This window comes from Balaenoptera borealis (assembly GCF_965194805.1).
Source record: "Balaenoptera borealis genome assembly, chromosome: 17".
Classification (NCBI taxonomy): Eukaryota; Metazoa; Chordata; class Mammalia; order Artiodactyla; family Balaenopteridae; genus Balaenoptera; species Balaenoptera borealis.
Genome location: NC_138876.1, coordinates 12,762,143 through 12,776,004, shown reverse-complemented (window position 1 = coordinate 12,776,004; position 13,862 = coordinate 12,762,143). Strand labels below are relative to the sequence as shown.

General features: G+C 43.5%; 1 long non-coding RNA gene across 1 annotated transcript in view; it reads right to left on the bottom strand.

Moving 5' to 3' along the window:
• Nucleotides 1-750: 750 nt before the first annotated feature.
• LOC309614587 overlaps nucleotides 751-13,862 on the bottom strand; it is a 61,413-nt gene continuing 48,301 nt past the window's right edge. The window contains exon 2 of the long non-coding RNA XR_014236303.1: nucleotides 751-2,702. This is a non-coding gene — a long non-coding RNA (uncharacterized lncRNA). The remainder of the gene's footprint in view (nucleotides 2,703-13,862) is intronic.

Below are 13,862 nucleotides of genomic sequence, written 5' to 3'. Positions count from 1 at the left end.
GTGCAGCTGTGTGTTTTCTTTTCACACGGCTGCACCCCTCCTGGCCTAATCGGTTTATAACACCCTATCACAGGTTCTAGGCCAGCCAGGAAATGTGAAGGACCATCACAGGAGTCAATGAGGTGGAGGGGAATACACCAAGACAGCCGAAGTCATTCAGCAGGGATTAGGAAGTGGTTCAGTGAAGTGCTTGCAAGCATGGGCTCCAGGGTCAGGCAGCCTGGAGTCAGATCCTGCTCCTTACTGGCTGTGTGGCCTTGGGCAGGTTGTTGGACCTCTCTGTGCCCTAGTATTGTCACTGGCAAAATGGGGATCATAAAATCTACTCCTATATAACCTATATAAAAGTGTGACTGATACATGAACCAAGATCAGAAAAGCCCCTGAGGTCCAATTCTGACTTCTCCTCTTGGCCTGGCCATTTTAGTTCTCTTAGTGTCAGTTTCCTCACCTTTCCCTGGATCTCATATATTCAACATTGACGGAAGAATTGCAGAAGTGTTCTGAAAATGGGAAAGTCATTGGGCACCAGCCATAGCTTGATGTTAACCAAGCATGACTTGCTCTGTGACCATGAAGGGAAAGGAATAAGGATGTAGGCTATCTGAACTTCTTACAGCCCATGCATCTTGGAAATGTTGAAAAACCTTTATTTACCATCTTCAAGTCAGTTTATTAATGTCCTATTTTCTTGATCCTTTTCATAGTGGATGATATGTTAGACAGGGCTCTGGATGCAGACAGGCAGGGTTTTTGTTTGTTTTTTTTTTTAATTTTTTTTTTTGGCTGCGTTGGGTCTTCGTTGCTGTGTGCAGGCTTTCTCTAGTTGTGGCGAGCAGGGTCTACTCTTCATTGCAGTGCACGGGCTTCTCATTGTGGTATCTTCTCTTGTTGCGGAGCACAGGCTCTAGGTGCACGGGCTTCAGTAGTTGTGGCATGTGGGCTCAGTAGTTGTAGCTCACGGGCTCTAGAGCACAGGCTCAGTAGTTGTGGTGCACAGGCTTAGTTGCTCCACGGCATGTGGGATATTCCTGGACCAGGGATCGAACCCGTGTCCCCTGCATTGGCAGGCAGATTCTTAACCACTGCGCCGCCAGGGAAGCCCGACAGGCTGGGTTTTAATTATAGATTTTCCACTTTTCCACTCTGTGCCCTGGAGCAAGGGCAGTGAATGTCCTTTTTCCATTCAGCAGCTCACCACGATTAATCTCAATCTCGTTCATTGGTCTTTTCAAAGAACTAGGTTTTGCTCCTCTTTGTCTTTTCTACTGTATTGTTTTCTATATCGTGAATTTTTCCTTTTGCATTTGTCAATTCCCATGTATTCCCTCATGATTTACCTGTCTTTTTCTGGACTCTTAATTGGAATTATTCATTTATTCTCAATGAAATAATTAAAACATGTTAGGCTATACATTTCCCTCTAATTATATGTTTATATTCAATGGGTTTGATAACAAGTAGTCATCTTTTCATGGATTCCTAGATAAGATTTAATTTCTATTTTTACTTCTTTGCTCCTTGATTTATGTTGAACAGTATTCTATACTTTTCCAGTGGTTAAACTTTTAAAAAGTATATATTTGCTTTGGTTTTCTATTTGTTGGGCATATGAACTTTTGGTCCTTGATTCTCAGATTTACTGAATTATGGTCAGAACATTGCAACTTCAAAAATGTCTATTTTGGGAAAATTTTAAAGTAGTATTTTTTTTTTATTGTGACAAAATATGTACTGGGTTTTTACAACTGATACTGGATGAACAGAATGGTTAGTATTATCTATTTGTAGGCTCCTTGCATATATTAAATCAAACTATTTGAATCATTCAGATTATCCATATCTTTCTAAAATTTTTTGTCAAAATTTTCTGTCACATTCTGAAACAGGCAGCTTTATCTAGTGATATTTCTAGGATGTCTTTCTGTTTGAGGCAAAAAGATTCATGACACATCTTCTTCCTTGATTTTTCATCTTACTCTTACATAACAAGGCTCTGATTGAACACTTTGGACTCTGAATTCATCTTTACTGGACTTACCCACTCTTAGCCTTAATTTACTCAGCCATAAACTAGGACTAATAGTGCTGCTATTGCAATGTTGTTGTAAAAATATACAAGGAGAGAAACATGATCGAATGGCCAGCATAGCAGCCACTGCACAGTCAGTACACATTACCTCATTTTAGCTCTCTTCCTTCCTGCCCCGTAAGTTTTCTCTTAATCCCAAGAATAAAATCTTGAAAATGGAAAAAGCCCTCCTGATTTCTATTTACGGCCCCTTAGAGACCACATCATTGGTATTCTTCTTTCCCATTAACTACCGGGCTATGGGTTTGAAAGCAGAGTATCATTACATCATTCTAGACAGAAGCATGGAAAACGGGTGTCCTAAGCTGGATCAAGGGGTGTTTTGGGAAACAATGCGGTCCTTGTTCCAATAGGTAAAGGATGCACTGGAGTACCTGGGGTAGCGATGCATCCTGGAATTTCCCCTTTACTACAAAACAGATGACGTAGGTATGAAATTCCAGGCATCTTGCCCATCTTTTGTAATCCATTCTTCCTTTCTTCTCTCCTCTGGTTTCTTCAGATTCTACCTCCACAGCCCACCTGGCTTAGAGCACTGATGCTTTCACAAGGTTCCCTCCTTAAACTTCCCAGCAGATATGACTGTTCCAAGGGAGACTGAATCACTGTTCTGGAAAATGAAATGAAAGTACACACAATGCTTATCAATATCAGAGAAAATCTTTCTGGTGACTCACCCAGCAAGTGAACCTCTACATTTTAAATTATAAGCTCTTGCTCATTAAATATCCATTTAGCTGCTTGCTCTCTCTCCTTCCTTCTCCCGTAAATGTTTTCTTTTCCCTGTGACTATAAATACCTCCACAATGTTAGGTCTCTTAAGAATGAGAAATGTTGCTTAGTACAAGAGATACAACACTTGTTAAACAGTTCAGTTGGCACCTGTATATATCATCACCTTGAGTTTTCACAAAAAGCCTAAGAGAAGGTACCGTATGCACCGTTCTGAAGACAAATCTGAGGCTCAGGAAATTAACCCACCAAAAGTCTCACCCGGCAGATCTGGGAGCCTAAACCCTTTCTGCTAGGCTCAAACCCATGTTCTTTCCATTTGATTGTGCCATCCTCCCACAAAGCTCCCTTGGGCTTTAGGAGAGTGCAAAGCGAATGTGGAGTGTTAGCCTGAGTTTCCTCTCTGGTAAGTCCCCTACATACGAACTTTCAAGTTGCGAACTTTCAAAGATGCAAATGTGCGTTCGCGTGTCCAATCACGTAAGTTAGTTCACGTGTCTGGCATACATTGTCCCGTGTGCGCATCCTCTACAAGTGGTTGTCCTTTACTGTACAGTACTGTAAGCAAGCCTAAAAGCAGCAGTGATGTAGCTGGTACTGCTAAGAAGCGCCAAGAGCCAAGAAAGGATGAAGACAAGAGGAAGAAGAAGTAACTGAAGAACCGAAGAGATTCACGATGCAGGAAATGGCAAGGGGATTTTCTGTATTTGAGGAGGCACTGTTAGTTTTTGAGGCACAGGACGCAAACGTAGAACGGTATACAAAAGTTGCAGCAGCCGTTCAGCATGCAAGCCAGTGCAACATGTCATCTATGACAAGAAAAACAGAGCTACTACCTGGACGTCACTGGATCGTTTTTCAAGAGGGTAGATAGAATTGAACCCAGCAAGGAACCAGAACCTGTGCCATCAACATCAGGCGTGAGTGACATTGCAGCTTTCCCTCCGTCTCCTATCGCTGATGATCCTTCAGCTCTACCATCTCCCACCTCCTCTCCCTCCCTCAGTCAGTAACTCTTCTTGCCTGTTCACTCAATGCCAGCCCCTGTATGCCAACTGTTGTACTGTATTACTGTACTTTTCCACGTACTCTACTGTAAGATTAAAAATGTTTTCTTTATTTTTTGCGTGTATTTGTTTTTTATGTATTATTTGTGTGAAAAGTATTATAAGCCTATTACAGTACAGTGCTATATAGCCGATTGTGTTAGTTGGGTACCTAGGCTAACTTTGTTGGACTTACAAACATGCTCTTGGAACAGAACTCGTTCGTATGCAGGGGACTTACTGTAATTAGAGTTGGTCAATTAGCCTCTTTTCCAGGAATATAACAGAGGGAGGAATCCCATTAGTTCTCTAATCCCTTTAAGACAGCCATTTACGGTCTCAGATGCTCATCTGGTCCAAATGCACATTTTGTGCTGTTTTGTTTAGTGTAAGGATTGACAGTCTTCAGAAGTAGGTGCTATGTTTCAGATTCCTGTTCTTTAGCAAATTGGTAGGAAGATGTCATGGTAAGCAGTCTCCAAAGATGACACTACCTGTTCCTTCCCTCCCTATATGCACTTGTCATTCTGTCCATCAAAATGTACTATCTATGTCACATCCCCTTAAGCCTGGGGAGGCATATCGTAGATGTACCAGTTCTTAAGCCTTGCCTGTAAGAAGCCTGGCAGCTTCTGCTTTCACTCTTGAAGCTAGCAACACTGTAAGAAATTTCATTATCCTGAGACCACCATGCTTTGCGAAAACTCAAACTATTCACATGGAGAGGCTGCATGAAAGAGAACAGGCCCTGCAGACATGAGAGAAGACTTTTCAGATCACCCAGCCAGCCTCAGACCTCAGCGGAATGCAGCCAAACGAGCGACCCAGCTAATGCTATGCGGAGCAGAAGAGCCGCGCAGCTGAGCCCAGGCAATCTCAGAATCATGAGAAATATTTAATCATTTTTGTTTCATTCATTAGGCCTTGGGGTTTTATTACACAGAAATGTATAACTGAATGGATGTTTAAGTCAAGAATAGGCAGAGGAAAACCTTCCAGTATTCCATAATAATTCACCAACAGACAGGAGTTCGTAGCTCTGACTGGGCATCAGAATCACGTGGAAACCTTTCTAAACTAGAGATGCTCAAGGCCTAATATAGATATTCAGAATGCAAAACTTAAGCTTGTGCATTTGTACGCTTTTCCATTCCCCAAATTTGTGCCATGAGCAGTCACTGTAACCCACAGAATGGGAGACTCATTTACTTTAAGAAGCGCTTCTTTTAAAATGCAGATTCCTTCTGGGAGTGATAAATCAAGCAGATGGTCACAGGATTATATCCCTAATCAGATTGTTCTCCTAACTCCTGGCTGAGAATAGCAAGTGTAGCATAGGAGAGAGCTAAATACGGAGCATGAACACAGCGGAGCGGGATGTTGCTGCTCAGGCCCCCAGAGCCGCCACGTGAATAATCGAGGGTCAGCTTGTGCCCAGCAGATACCTGCAAACCAGAAGACAGTACAAAGAGGACAGTGGAAAACTGACAGTGCCGATTACACCCACACCCGATGGGAAGTCACTAAAAATCACCCCAGGGGTTACCTTTGAAGTTTGATATTTACGAGCCTGAGGAATGATTATGGCGGTTACTACATGGGACCATGGTACAGATTGATCCAGATAGGAATGTTTGTGTTCACATCTGACCTTCCAGGAGGCCAAAATATGAAGTTGTCCTGATCCCTTCATCCTAATTATATAAATAAAATGTGTCTAAAGATCTAAAGATCTAAAACCCAGCAGGACTCAGGGTTCAGTATTGAAAGCAGAGAGTTGAAGGGAGAAGGCTTGTCTTGTAAAGTGGTAAATAGTAGGGGAAGTTCCTGTGTCTTTCTCTTGTCTTTTTCACTTCATGTTTCCCCCAAACTGGCCTTAGCATCTTCCCTACAAAGCCTCACAGGTTGGCTGCTTTTCCCTAAGGAGTGTGAGTCAGCGCTCTCTGAGAGCTTTTCACTTTTACTCTTTTCTTCCCAATGATTCTGTACTAAGACACAGCTGGGGGTTTCATGCCCCGTAAAGAAAGGAAGTGAAAGAAATCTTTCACTTTCACTTTGTAGCATCTTTTCCTACAAAGCTTAACTTATCTCTGTGAAGGGGAAAACCTATAATTCCTGAAACTTCTTTACTTGCAGTGTTGCTGAGTCAGTAAGAAGAGAATTAGCATGTGTTAAGCACTGGCTGCGTACTAATTGCAGTACACGCATCATCACATCATCGTATTGAATTCTCACATCCTCTGAGTCTTCCTTCTTGAGATAGATTTTATTACTTCATTTTATAACTTGGAACGCTGAGATGAAGAGTTTTGAGGTAACGTGCTTAAAATCACATGGTTAGGAAGTGATAGAGACAGGATTAGAGACCAGGTCTGGTGGTCCTAAATCCTATTTTTCTAGCCAAAAAACAATTGTTTTTAATCCATTATTTCAGACTATGGGGTGAACATTTTTCAGAAGGTCATTTTGGAATCACACAGACGTAGCCTAATGACCTGCTACTCCAAGTGCAGTTCATGGTCCAGCAGCCTCCACCTCGCCTGGGAGTATGTGTGATTCCAGTGTGGTTCACCGGCTGACCTCGCTGACATCACCTGGGAGCTCGTTAAAAATGCAGCATCTCAGCACCCCCTGCCCCATAGCTACTGAATTAGTGCCTGCATTTTAACAAAATCCCCAGGTAACTTAGCATACACATTAAAGTTTGAGAAGCACTGACCAGAATTAAAGTCTTTTAATTATTTGAACCTGATACTTCACTGAATGTCAACCTCTTTCTAGACCCAGTGCTACTCAAATACTTGACATTCCTAGAGCCTTAGAACCGCACAACAGGAGGACCTTGAAACCCAAAGAGGCAAAATAGCTGGTCTTAGGCATCCCATTAAATAGTGGCAGAGTCAAACCTAAAATACTTCCTTAGCAGGTGCCCAATTCCTGTCGTTTCGTCAACCATCATGTATTAAGCTCTTCGTCTGTGACAGTCACCTTGCTCAGTGCCGAGGATTCAGAGACGATTGGAACCATCTGTGTCCTTAGAGAATGCATGGTCCACCGGAGGAAACACACACAGGCCCAGACAGTTATAATACAATGTAGCAGCGCAGTGACATAGAGAAGTACAGGGTATTGTGAAGTCACCAATGAGAGACACAGAGCTTCCCGGAGGAGGCCTTGCCTTCCTGAGTCCCTGCAGGGCACTACCGCATGATTAATTGACGTACCAGCTCCCTCCTCTCACTTTTCTTCACTCCACACCGCCCCCCTCCCCCCGCCCCGTCACCATTCCCCCTTGGAAAAGATCCCTTCAGCCACTCAAATTCCTATGTTTTCCTTCAAGGCTTTTCCTTTCTGCACATCCCGACCCACACGTTCTCCCTTCTCTCAACATCCACAGCTTTTTTATTTACTAGCAGTTCCCAAACTGCACATTTAAAAAAGGAGGTTTGAAAAAAATGGCCCTTGACAGTCCCTATGCCAGTATGTGGAAATGATGCCAGGACATCAGCATTTTTTTCATGGCATTTGACATAATTCCAATGTACAGCAAGGGTCAAAACGGGAGCCTTACTTAATCTTAATCTTAAACTACTCACTTAATCCTAGTAGCTTGCATTACAGAGATGTAGAGTTTACAAAATGCCTCCACTCCCATCATTTCATTGGATCCCCACATCAGCCCTATAATATATCAAGTGAGAGATGGTTATCCCATTTTACATATAGGAAAGCTGAGTCCCAGAGAGGTAAGGTACCATGCCCAAGTTGCACCAACCGTGGACCCACATCTTCTGACTTGCCCTGTCGGGTTTTGATGATAGATATACACATGGAGTTAGGATGAAAGGAAGGACATGCCTTTCTCTCTGAATGGCCCCCGTCTCCACCCCGGGGCTAACACATGTAAGAGGCTCAGCACAGGACAAACAGGTTAACTCCAGCCACTCCTCAGAAGTAGAAATTTTTACAAGAGGTCAGAAAGGTCTCCACCTGAGAAAGAGGAACTAGGAGTCAGTATAAATCAGAAGCCATATGACCAGACACACTTGAGAGAGCTCTGTGAGAAAAGGGAAGGATGCAAATAGCCTGGGGTTTTGGAACTTTCCTCAAAATGAATCAGGAGTCACGTTCTGATGAGAAGGGCAGATAACAGGGTCCTGAGGACTGAAATGTTCTAGGGTTTCATTTCTTTCCACCCAGCGGCCACCTGCTATTTTGGCTCACCAGTGCTCTTGTGAATGGGTCCCTTCTTACCTGTCTTTGCTTCAAAAGCAAACACGGAAACATTTGTTAAGCTCCCCTCTCTCCATTACTGAAAGCAGCCCAGGAAGTAGGGCTGACTAAAAGAGACCTCAGCAAACATGAACTTGGGCAGGAAGGGTTTTGGAGTGGGGGGCTGGCAGAAAAAAAAAAAAAAAAAATCCTTTTTTTTTTTTTTAAATTTAATCTTTGCTAGGTTTCTTCCCTCCTCCGCATCTACTCGAGAGTGTGTTCTTTGTCTATTCCATTGCTCTCTTCTCAGGAAAAATGTTCATATTTCAGAAGAGAGCAAGCTGGGGGATGAGAAGGGGTGGTTGGATGCCCGCCTACTGTGGGGAATGAGATCCCCATCGGGGGCACGGGAGCGCTGACGTTACAGTCAGCGGATCCGCATTTCTGGGGCACTCAGAAGGGTATTCCGAAGGGGAGCATGTTTTAAACCAGCAGAAAATAAATGCTGCTTCAAAAATAAGCCTCTCAGGCTGTGACTTTCCTGGGTCAAAGCAGCCTTGTTATTTTTTCAGAGAAACGCCGCTCCAGTGCACGGGGGCTGCTAACGCGCTGACTTCAGAAGGCGCAGGGTCCTCATTTTCATAAATAAATAAACCCTCACAGGCCTTTGGAATCTGATTATATTTGGAACAAAACTCCTAAATATAGGGCCATTTTCTGAAACCATGTGACCAACCCCAGTCTTTTAACCTAATTTTGTCTATTAGGGAATGGCGTGCTTCCAGGGCTGTGATTAGGCATGTAAGTTGGTTGGCAATAAATATCCTGGGTTCTCTTCTCTTGTTTGGGAGAGAAGTGGGGACAAATGACTTTTTCTTGATTAAACAAACCAGTACTTTAACTTTCACCTGGATAAGCTCCCTCCTCTTTGGTGTTGCTCATTTGTCTTGAATAGGACACAGTCCTGTTCTAAGAGGAAAGCCTAATACAGCTGTCATCTGTGCCAGTAACTGGTGGGGAAGTTGGTTTCTGTCTTAGAAAACTTATCCATCCCCAACTTGATTACAGTAAGTCCCCTACATACGAACAAGTTCCGTTCTGAGAGCACGTTTGTAAGTTCAATTTGTTTGCAAGTCCAATTTGTTCGTAAGTCCAACAAAGGTAGCCTAGGTACCCAAGTAACACAATTGGCTATATATTGCAGTACTGTACTGTAATAGGTTTATAATACTTTTACACAAATAATACATAAAAAACAAACACATGCAAAAAATAAACATTTTTAATCTTACAGTACAGTACCTTGAAAAGTACAGTAGAACAGTACAACTGCTGGCATATAGGGGCTGACATTGAGTGAACAGGCAAGAAGAGTTACTGACTGGAGGGGGGTGAGGAGGTGGGAGATGGTAGAGCTGAAGGATTGTCAGCAATGGGAGACGGAGGGCAAGCTGCAATGTCACTCACGCCTGACGTTGATGACACACACATGCACATCTTTGAAAGTTTGCAACTTAAAGGTTCGTATGTAGGGGACTTACTGTATTGTAAGTTAAAGGGTGAAGGCAACTCTATTCATTGACCAGATGCTGATTTCCTAGTGTGATCATGTTTGATGGATAACTTGATCAATAGGACAGATGTCTTTCTTGCTCTTATCAAGCTGTTAGTCCAATGGGTAGGAAGACATTAATACTCACACTGTAAGTAACCTAAATGGCATTGGGCTAAGTCTCTTGGAAAAGGACTATGAAGACATAGAGTAGGGACATAGGTTGGGGTGACAGTATAGGCTGGAGGTTCAAGAAGCCCATTTCTGAGGTCAGGATATTGCAAATGAGGCTTAACAGGTAAGAGTGACCACTGAAGAGAAGCCAGGAGGGCAGGTGTTCTAGGCAGTGGGAATGGCCCACGTGAATGCCCTGGAGGAAGGCCAGCCCTACGTGGACACTAGAGGTGGCAGTGATAAATGCAAAGGGAACTATGCGGGCGTGTGATGGGAACACAGAGGAGGGATACCAGAGTCCAAGATTCCCTGGAAGAGCCACACCTGAGCCAGGTAAAGAACAGGATGAAATGTATTCTTAAAGGAGAATTGGCCGGGTCGGAGAGGTGACAGGGACCTGGGGGATGAGATGAAATGTAAGCTGATCCTTGTGGCAGGAGTATGAAGCTGGGGTAGTGAGGGCAGAGATGTGAGACCACTCCGTGGAGATGTGGATGAAGTGGGGAGAGGGACTAGGACAAATTGCCATTTCCTGATGGCTTTGAGGGGACAAAATTGGAAACAAGGACTCCTGTTAATGGAAGAATCACGTCTCAGACTTCTCTAATCTTAAAAACATAACTTAAAATCCCTTTTTTTCCTTGAGGTTTTTTTGAGTACACATTTTATCTGCATTGTTGTTACTGACTTAGTGCTTCATAACTTTTCATTTCTGCAGGACCCATTTACACTCCTAGCTGCAGCGGGGCCCGATGGTGGAGATACTGTTTATTCTTTGTGGCTTGTGGCTAAACTGCAAGGCAGTTGTGAGAGAGATGGATTCAATGGTATGAGGAAAAGTGTAGCGTTGGAAGGCTTTCCTGGAAAGAACTGCCAATGGCAAGGTTGGAGGAAAGAAATGGAAGGGAATAGGCATCAGTCTCTTCTTTCTCCCCTTGTGCCCAGGCAGCTGAAAACTTTGAGAAAATCCAGGAGTCCAGCTGCCCTGGCTCTTTCATGCCCCACCCCCCGGCCCCGATCCCCGCAGTCATGAAAGCAGCAGTACGTCTTTCCTCTAAACATTTCTCCTCATCTCAGTGTATCTTCTGTTGAGAAGGTCACCAGGAATTTCCCAAGATTACTCAAGGGATCTTTCTAAGGATAGGATATAATCACACCATCCCCCCAGCCAGTATTCGTCAGTAGCTCCTCATCACCAAAAAGGCAAAATCCAAACCCCTGATCTAGCCACTACTGCTTCCCCATCTTCATTTTCTGTTAAAAAAAAAAAAAATGTAAAAACTTACTTTTCCATCGATCTTGTCTTAAAGCACTTATTCTTTTTCTATGCTATGTCCCAAAACACATGGCAAGCACTCCCACCCCCGAATGCTGTTCCTCAAGCCTGGAGCAAAACTCCTTCCTCACCCCACCCCTTTCCTCCATCGGTGTCACTATTTGCCTAGAGAAATCTTGCTCACCATTAGGTCAAATGTCACCTTTCTCTAATTCCTCCAGTTACCTGTAGGGGTTCCTTGCCCTGTACTTTGGGTAAACCCACATTAGAGCAATGTCACGTTGTAAAAGAATCAGGGTAAGATCCAGGTGATGTGGGACATGAAGCTTTAAGCAATTTTAGGGGCTTCTTTTTAAGGAAAAGAACAGAATTACAAAATTGGACACAACTTATTCGGGTTAAAATATCTTCCTATTGCAAATTTTGTAAGTACATACGGATCATGTGAACCTATTAATAGGGATGTGGAAAGGGTCCATGGGTGTGAGGGATCCTGAATCCTAACCTCTGGGAGCTGCACTGTCAATCTGGCCATGACTGTAGTTATGGGTTATCATGCCTGGTCCCCCTGGAGACTGAGCTCCTTAAGACAAGGGAACATGTCTTCTTTCTCTCCATTTCTTAAGAGGCCAGCTTTATGCCAAGTCACATTTCACAACCTCATATGACCTTTCTCTGGATTCTCTGAAAATTATATTTGGTTTGGACTAAAGTTCCTTTTTTTTTTTTTTTTTTGGAAAACCTGCATAGGAAGGACATGATGGTTTTACAGAGATGAACACCTGACTGTGAGGGAGAACTGAGAATGCCCGTGGAAGAAAAAGGGGAGAGGCACGTGAAAACTTAAAATGTGCCTTGCCTAATGACATCGCCGCTTGACGTTTAACAGGTAGCTCAGAGTTACCATATACAAAATTCTCCCAGTTATGTCCCATTAGGCAAGTCACTTGGCACTGCTCCCAAGAAGGCAACACATTAGGGCCTTTCCTCTCATAGTAAAGACTCAAGAATACCAGCCATTTACTATTAGTTCGTGGGCCAGCAGCAGCTCATGAAGAGTATAACTCTCTGGGTTATGATAACCAGTTTTCTATAATAGGGGTTGGCAGACTTTTTCTATAAAGTGCAAGAGAATAAACATTTTCTGCTTTGCAAGTCAGATGGTCTCCATTGCAACTCTCATTGTGTAGACAATATGTGAACGAATACGCATGAGCATGTTCCAATAAAACTTTATTTACAAAAGCAGGTGGCAGTGGACCGGATTTGGCCTATGGGCTGTCGTTTGCCAACCCCTGCTCTAGGCCACAGACTGGAGGTTCAGGAAAAAGTGTGTGATGTATACTAACCCTAGTGTTATTCTCTTTTGGAGGAGAATGCATACATAGAGAGTGTCGATAGAAGGTTCAGGAATAAGTATGTGATGTATATTAACCCTAGTGTTATTCTCTTTTGGAGGAGAATGCATACATAGAGAGTGTCGATAGAAGGTTCAGGAATAAGTATGTGATGTATACTAACCCTAGTGTTATTCTCTTTTGGAGAATGCATTAAAAGAAACCACCTTGCGAACTTCTCTTTCTATGATAGTTGGTTTCTTGCAGTTCAGAAACACAATGAGTAAGCCAGTCAGAGCTACTTCTTAAGTGTCTGCGAAGTGCCAGGCCCTGTGCTAGGCCCTAGAGAACCAGTGAGAACAAGACTGACTGGGCATCTTTCTGTCCGTTGCATGAGTAGGTGTGTGTTTATTGTCCATCACATGCCAAAGCTGTGTGTGAGGGCCAGGATTCAGAACTGAATAAGACTGACGGTCCATCTGTCCCTCCGTTAGTCCATCCATCCGCCCATCTACTCAACAAGCAGTTACTGAATTTCTATTATTATGAGACATGTTGGCAGGACTCTGCAGAATTGATCATCCGTAACCAAGCCACAGCTCCTGCCTCCATGTGGCGTACCTTCTAGGGAGGACATAAGCTGCGTGCACTAATATCCAGGCTTTGCAGGGAAAGGTGCTACAGGAAAAGGACAGATGGGGCGCTGTGGGTGCTCAGAGCTGAGCAGGATGACTTCCAGCTGGAAGAGATCAGGAAGGCTGACAAGATGATATCTCATTTCCTGTTAACCCTTTAAAGTGACACACGAGCCTATGCAAGATTACAAGCAGATTCGGAGAAGACAATGCTCTTTTGTACATGTTACCAGCCCTCAGGTCCCACGGGGACAAGCCTTGCACACACTGTGGATTCAGAGTTCTAAGAATGGCCTTTCTCCTCTCCCAGCAAATTTAGCTTACCTCTCAGTTTGCCTTTTGGCAAGAAGTTTCCATATTTGTCAGTCCTTGAGTTGTGCACTAAAGAGAGTTGTTATTAGGCAAAATAACAATAGTAATAATAATTCTTGCAATAACTCTGTGCAGAGGACTTTTATATCTGTTTTGAAGATGGGGAAGCTGAGGTCAAGAGATATAAGTGGCTGGCCCAGCAGCATCACAGAAGAGAGGAAGGAAGACCTAGAACCTGTGTCTTTTGGCTATCAGTTTGATTGCCAGTCTTTAGACCAACGATCTGGAGTTCAGTTTGATCCTTCTATGATCTTGGGCACTGAGGCCAGCTCCCTGCTTGACATTGCTTTCTCCACTGTATTTCTCGAGATGTCTCTTTCTGTTTCACTCCCACAGCCAACGCAGCAAGCCATGCTCTGCAGACACCATTTACTGGGTCAGAAAACATTCATCCCCTGCCTACAGGGAGTTTACAATCGATTATTCAGGGCTTT